Source organism: Panthera pardus, unplaced genomic scaffold, assembly GCF_024362965.1.
Source record: "Panthera pardus isolate Hobbes unplaced genomic scaffold, ASM2436296v1 HiC_scaffold_8, whole genome shotgun sequence".
NCBI classification, from domain to species: domain Eukaryota; kingdom Metazoa; phylum Chordata; class Mammalia; order Carnivora; family Felidae; genus Panthera; species Panthera pardus.
In genome coordinates, this window is record NW_026527013.1 from 15,631,758 (window position 1) to 15,639,450 (window position 7,693).

Here is a 7,693-nt window from a genome sequence, read left to right on the forward strand (position 1 = left end):
TCCTATGCCTTGGCCAGTCCACTGGTTCGGGTCCGCTTTCCTCCACAGAGATTTCCAGACCTCAGGTCTTCGAGGCAGGCATAATAATGCACTCTGCTAGGTCACCTGGGGCCATCTCACTGTAAAAACACGCCTGCCTCGGGGCTTCCCGGGGGAATCTGATGGCAGGTGGCCTGTGCACGGGGACCGCTGCGTGGGCAGCGCGCTGCGGCCCGCGCGCAACCGCACTACAAGCGTCCCGTCCCCGCGGCGTGTGAGCGCCGGAGCCCAAGCGGGCGCGTTTCCCACGTCACTTCGGGGCTCTCCGCCCCGGGGAGAGAGGCCAGAACCGTGCCTCGAATGCGCTTTGGTGTCATCAGGTGGCTAACCTCCTGCCACAGCGCGCCCCCCACTCCAAGCTGCCACCTTCCCAGGTGTATCTTCCTTTATGTACCCCTTTTCCAGGGGCTCCTGCATCATCAATGGGAAGCCGTGCACTTTACGAACCACCTCGACCCCTGGTTCCCAACACAGCTGAAAAGATGACGTTTCGGGCAAAGTGGCGGTAAAAGTCAAGATATTTACCCTCACACTCTAGCCAGGGACCTTTCTAGGGACACCCCGTAACTTGATCAAGCCCAGAAGGGGCAAAAAGTGCACCTCGAGCCAGCCAGGAGTCGAACCTAGAATCTTCTGATCCGTAGTCAGACGCGTTATCCATTGCGCCACTGGCCCTGTAGCAGCCCAACCCTTCCTGTGATGTAGATCACCCTTTGCGCAGCTTCCACAGGTTCCCCAGCACTGGCGCAGCATTTCCGCCCCCGGGGACGCGGCGCCCGCCCACGGCTCTCACCGCTCCTCCTTTCCCCAGCAAGCGCCCTCCGCCAATCCACAGCCGCAACGTCACGGCGCTCCCCGGCGCGCTCCAATCCGCGCGCAGTACAGCTTCTCTAGCGGGCGCGGGCGTGCGCACAAGTTTGTCCGCGGCCGCCTCCCGTCCGCTCGGGTCGAATGGGGCGGGGAAAGGGGTGGGGCGAGCCGGGCGCTGCGGCCGCGGAGCTGGGTGAACGGTAGCGCCGTGGAAGAGGCGGCGGCGCGGGGCGGAGCGGGCGGAAAGAGGAAGAAGGAGCTAGTGGTGCACGATGGCGGCGACGACCTACGAGCGGCTGAAGCTGTGAGTCCCGCGGACCGAAGGGGCCTGAGGGGTGGCGGGCGGGGCGGCAGGTGCGGGCCGCCGCCTCGGGCAGGGCTCCGGAGTCCCGGGGCTGCGGGCCGGGTGTGGGAGCCCCTGGCACCCCTCGCCTTCCCTGCCCGGCGCGGCCCGTCCTGGAGCTTGTAGCTTGCGGCCGCCCGAAGGCCCCGCTGGAGTCGCCACAGGCCCGGGAGCCCGAGGATGACAGTCTCGCCGGCCTTTCTTCGCCCCGCTCGGCCTCAGCGCCCACGGCGGGAGGGCGAAGCTGCAGACCGGCTTCCAGCGAGCCCGGGTCGGCGTTGTGATGCGACAAGCTCGGGCCGTGCTGCACCCCACCCACTTTGTGTGTTGGAGAGGTGGCGGCTAAATTTATTTTTATCGCTTAGTAGAGGAAGAGAGAAGTTTTTTGTGTTGTTGTTGTTGTTTTCTTGTTTAATGGACCCATGACCGCACGTTAGAGTCCACACGCAAATGGACAAACCTTTAACTGGGCATCAAAGCCCGCCTGACCAGCCTTCAGGACGCAGGAAAAAAGAACCGTCAAATACTCTTGAGATCCTAAAGGGTTTACCTGGTTTCAGCTATTGTGCAACTCAAGCACGAAGCAGGTTAAGTTCGTGTTGACAGCCAAAGGCTGTTCTCGAGAATTTTGGCAGTGCAGGTGGACTTTTCCATAAAGCCAAGTTCTTGAGGCTTTGAGAAATAGGCTCTGGTTGTTAAGGTTGTAAATTGAGTGTTTGTAGGTTCTTTTGGCTTGTCCTGGATAAATAAAAAACACACATTTCCCTTAGCATTACCGTGATCTCTTTGGTTCTTTTGCGTCTGAATAACTTTTCTTCTACTTTGTGCTTCATGCTTTCCCTCTAGAATGAAAGTCCACTTGCCCTAGTGTGAGAATGTCCTTGGCCTCAGAAGCTAATGCCATTTGGGGGAAGCTTACCTATCCCTAAATGAGTTAAAATACCTTGGGACTTAGGCAGAGGTATCACATTTCCTTTGGAGGGATAGGAGGACATCCAAATGTGGTTTGGGCACTTCCTCTGCTCCCTGGAACCTCAAACTCACATAACTTTCTGGAAGGTTCAATTTAAAGTTAGGGATGCAAAAGTGGGAGTGAGGTCATCTACTCGACATGAGGTATTTTGCAGAAAAGGTGATTCCTTTCTCCTCAGCCCGCTCCCTTTGCCCCTTTTGTGTACTGTAATTCTCTTTGGAAACCTCAGCTGCACACTTCCCTCCACATTCTCCTTGTCAGGTTTCCTTATTCTCTCCCAGTTCCCCCTTTGCAAGGTGATCACCTTGTTGGTGAATGAATCCAGCGAAATGTCTGAAATGTCTTTGACTCCGGTACTGGCTGGGCGGGTGTCACGTGTTCTCGGCTGGCTAACTGGGCTATTGTTGACTATCTGAAAGTCACCAAAGGGTTTAATATGATCCTACGGCAGGTCTCAAATGCGTTCAAGCAATAGGGAGCCTTGGCTTGTTGCAGCTCAGGGTTAGGTCAGGGAATGCAGTTGAGTTTGTGGCAAAGATTGAATGGGATGGAGAACTGGAGAACTCTGATGATTGCCTATGTGTTGTCAAGGAGGCACTAAAGTCACCAGTATGATCTTTAAAAAAAAAAAAAAAAAAAAAGGCTCTATGTCCATAAAAGAGAAAGGAAATTTGGCCCTGAAGTGGTAGGGATGATGCTTTTGTATTGATTTTTATAGAAGTGGAAACTATGAATTTGAGTGAAAAAGTAAATCTGGGGTTATGTGAAAGTCACTCCTTGATTTGTTGGACCTCAACGTTATACCTCCCTCCCCCCCAACAAAAGTTTTGAGCGCTTGTGTCAATGTGAAGCCACCATTTTTTGTGTGTGTGATTTTTGCATTTCTTACCAAGAAGTTCGTGAGTTGGAGTCTTTGCTCTTAATCCTTCTTTTTGGCCCTTTCTGCTCCAAGGCATGCTGTTCAGGGTTTTTAAATGTGGCCTCTGACCTAAGGGATGGTTTTTTTTAGATGCATTTGGGAGTGGCAGTAGTTTCTGACCCATGTAAGAATTAGTAGAACATAATAGTCATTTTTATTTAAAAACTATTTTAATGTTTATTTATTAAAAAAAAATTTTTGGGCGCCTGGGTGGCGCAGTCGGTTGAGCGTCCGACTTCAGCCAGGTCACGATCTCGCCGTCCGTGAGTTCGAGCCCCGCGTCGGGCTCTGGGCTGATGGCTCGGAGCCTGGAGCCTGTTTCCGATTCTGTGTCTCCCTCTCTCACTGCCCCTCCCCCGTTCATGCTCTGTCTCTCTCTGTCCCAAAAATAAATAAAAAACGTTGAAAAAAAAAAAATTAAAAAAAAAAAAAAAATTTTTTTTTCATGTTCATTTATTTTCGAGACAGAGAGAGACAGAACATGAACGGGGGAGGGGCAGAGAGAGAGGGAGACACAGAATCCGAAGCAGGCTCCAGGCTCTGAGCTGTCAGCACAGAGCCCGACGCGGGGCTCGAACTCACGGACCGTGAGATCGTGACCTGAGCTGAAGTCGGACGCTTAACCGACAGAGCCACCCAGGCGCCCCTAATGTTTATTTATTTTTGAGAGAGTGAGAGAACACAAGCAGGGGAGGGGACAGAAAGAGGGAGGCACAGAATCCAAGGCAGGCTCCAGGCTCCGAGCCGTCAGCACAGAGCCGGACGCAGGGCTTGAACCCATGAACAGTGAGATCATGGCCTGAGCCGAAGTCGCAGGCTTAACCGACTGAGCCACCCAGGCATCCCAGACATAATAGCCATTTTTAAAAGCATACCTATAGATGTTTCAAGAAAGATCCATACAAGAGGTGGTTTGATTATTTATTACAAAGCTAGTGCTAGTGCTCAGTCTGTTACAGTATCGAAGTGCTGGGGATTTTAAAGAATAATTTGTTCTGCAAGTATCTCACCCATTTGCAGTCTGTCTCTGTCCTGCTATGGCGTTCACCTCGCCCTGGTTTTATCCTCTGCTCCCCTGCTTACAGTCCCCAGTTCCATCTTGCCTATAGGGCCGAGCCCACATTTCCTAGTCATCTGGGTCTGGTCTCTTCCCAAGCTGTCCCTTAACCTTATGTCCCCTAATTGCCCAATGCATTTTTCCCCCTTCCACCACACTTGGCCACCCTCGTTTAGCCTCAGGGTTGGGCTTATTTATTTTGATCCTTCTACCCAAATGCCTTCTCCCTCTCTCCCCTCTTTCCATGCTGATCACATCCATGGGCCCATGGTAGAGCTGAGAGACGGCAGACTGTGTTAGTCAGAAGAGACGGAGAATCAGATGCTGACCTTGTTCGCATGCTTTATGTTATGGCCACGTTACTTAATCTCTGGATCAGTTTTTCATCTGTAAAATGAGCACAGAACTACCTCACAGGATTATCATAAAGACTGAAAGAGTGTAAATGTAATTAACAGAGACTCACTTTCTCTAAGAAGGCTTTCCCCGCGTCTTTCCCTTCACGGAGCTCCCATGACAGTCTGCTGTCATGGAGACCGGACGCCAAATGTGCATCTGGTTTGCACCTTCTACCTGTTAGGATTGACAAGCGGTAGATTATTATCTCACGGACGGGAGGGCTGAATAAGTCTGTCGCGCTGTTTGAACCTCTCACTGCCACCTGGAAATGATGAAATCCCTATAGTGCATATTCTTTGTTGCAGATAGGTAGAACATATTAGAAATGCCTTAACGTGGATTCTTGGCTAGTCCTCGGTACCAAGCATAAAGCCTTGTGCAGAGAGACCCTCCTTGAATCACCTGAGTACATGAACTTGGCAGTGTAGAGTGTAGATGTAAGAGTAGACGTACGATGTAAGAGGGAGATATCACCAGCATTCAAAAAGAACCCAGCCTGGGGTAATTTGGGATGTATTCTGTTGAAGTAGCAGCAGCTGAGGTCATTCCATGTATATGATTGTCTTTCCAGTGCCTCTGAAGTCATAGGTTGATGTATATCCTCTGTCATCGTTGGAGATGGAGATCGTTGCCCTTGGCGAGCCATGCCACGGCAGAACTGGCCTTGGAACACAGCAGGCCCAGAGTCCAGAGATCTTTCCATTACACTGCATTATTCAAATTACCTTTTTTTCTTATCAGATTGCTTTCACTTTAGTCCTTGGATGTGCCTGGTATAGAAGCGAGTCACTTAGGTTTGAAAACAGCTGACGTGTCCATTTGGATTTTTAATATAGAAAACAGAATGTTGATATATTCAGAATTTAAAATTCTTTTTTTAAATGTTATTATTTAAAACAAATTTTTTTAATGTTTATTTTTGAGAGAGAGAGAGAGAGAGTGCAAGCGGGGAAGGGACAAAGAGAGAGAGGGAGGTACAGAATTCAAAGCAGGCTCCAAGTTCTGAAGTGTCAGCATAGAGCCCAACGCGGGGCTCAAACCCACAAACTGTGAGATCATGACCTGAGCCGAAGTTGGACACCCAACCGGCTGATCACCCAGGTGCCCCTTTTAATGTTATTTTTGAGAGAGAGAGAGAGAGAGAGCGCGCGCGCACGCAAGCCAGGGAGGAGCAGAGAGAGAAGGGGGCAGAGGATCTGAAGCAGGCTCCGTGCTGACAGCAGAGAGCCGGATGTGGGGCTTGAACTGTGAGATCTTGACGTGAGCCAAATTCGGGTACCCTTGACCTGAGCCAAATTAGGACCCTTAACCGACTGAGCCACCCAGGCACCCCTAAAATTCTTTTTACACATCCAGGCCATTCTAAATAATCTACCTTGTGACTCCTTTTTCTTTTCAAGTTACTGGTGTGAACATGAGTAATGTCAAACAATGAAAAAAGTGAAATTATGACATGATTACAACAGAAATCCACTCTTGGAAACATTTAAGGCACTCCCTGCCCCCCCGCCCTTTAAGAGGTCAACTGAAACAGGTGTAAGACAGGAAATCCTTTAGAAAGTGAATTCGGCTGCAGCTTGCCTCTGGAGAAACACTGTTGCCTTGGTTAGCAGGTCCCCTTTCTTCTGAAAAGTTGGCCACGGTTGTGAGGTCAGTGGGGCAGATGTGATGCAACCCTGAGCAGATACGAACTAAGCTGCACGGCGAGGAAGACACAGGCAGTCTGCGCAATACAAGGAACCATCAGCATATTCACACATCTTTTTGTAAGGAGGGATGGAGGGAAGGGAAGGTTATAAATTTGGGCACGGGTAAGCGGAGTTTGCATCCGAGGTGTTAGTTGGGTTGGGGTTCAGGCTAGAGTGTCTAAGTTAGTGCTAGGCTGCGTCACATCACTTGCTGCTTGTTTTAACTGCGTGTTCCAGAGCCTCACATCCAGCCTACTGAGTGCAAACTCTCTGAATGTGGGGTCTGGGAATCTGCGTGTTTAACTAGCTGTCCCAGTGGTTCTTACGCACACTACAGGGTATTTGGGGGCCGTGTGAAGCAGAGTGAGAACTGAAGCACACCGGTTGGTGAGTAGAACAGCATTCTTTGGGAGGCTTGGGGCCCTGGAAGATTTTGCTGTAGATCAGAGCTTTGCAGTAGATTAGAGCTTCAGATTAGGCAGCAGTTAGACCTGGGCCTGTGAAGGAGTCCAGTTTGGGGAGATAATGGGTTTTCGGATGTGCAGAAAATAGGAGGGACCTCAAGGTTCTGAGGAAGAAGATGGAACTAAAATGAATTAGCTTCCTGGAAATATCAACTCTTTGGGATCGTGTTGGGCTCCTGGGTTGTCTGGGATGAACCTGGGTTCTAAGAGAGGTCCTGAGCAGGGGCTCAGTGAGGAGGAAACCCCGGGGCCCAAAGGGCAGATGGATGAGGGGTGGTGGGAACACCTTCTGGGTGTATGTGTAGTGGGCTCAGAGGACCGACCCTCTTTACTGTCTGAGTTCTTACTTCTTGCCAGCCAGATCTAGTAAAATGTTACTCCTGTATGCTTGGAACGAGAGATGGGGTAATTTTGATTATGAGGATTTTGATTTCTTTATATAAGATTGTTGAGAATATGTTTTTTTGCTACAGTTTTGTGACATGACAGTTGACATGCTTCTGCGCAAGTAGAAACGTTATTTTAAATTGTGCTAAAATATACGTAGGATTTATCGTCTTAAGCGTTTGTAGGTATACACGGGTCAGTGGCATTCACATCGTTCAACCATTCCAGCCACCCATCTCCAGAACTCTTCATCTCGCAAAGCTAAAACTCTGCACTCATTAAACAGCTCTCCATTCCTCCTCCCCTGGGCTCTGGCAGCCACCGTTCTACTTTGTATGTGTGTGAGTTTGGCCCCTGTAAGTACGGTGGAATCGTCCAGTGTTTGTGCCTTTGTGACTGGCTTATTTCCACTTGGCGTAACGTACTCAGCGTTCCTCCATGTTATAGTATGTGTCAGGATTTCCTTTCTGAGGCTCAACAATACTCCATTTTATGTATCTGCTACGTTTTGCTTCCCACTCATCCGTGGATGGACGCTGGGGTTGCTTCCACCTTTTTGGCTGTTACGAGTACTACTCCTGGGAGCATGGGTGTGTAAATATCTCTGCGAGACC

At 50.1% G+C, this 7,693-nt stretch overlaps 1 non-coding gene across 1 annotated transcript; it reads right to left on the reverse strand.

Moving 5' to 3' along the window:
- Positions 1-641: 641 nt before the first annotated feature.
- Positions 642-714, reverse strand: TRNAR-ACG (transfer RNA arginine (anticodon ACG)). The gene has a single exon. It is a non-coding gene; the product is annotated as a tRNA-Arg (tRNA).
- Positions 715-7,693: the final 6,979 nt, after the last annotated feature.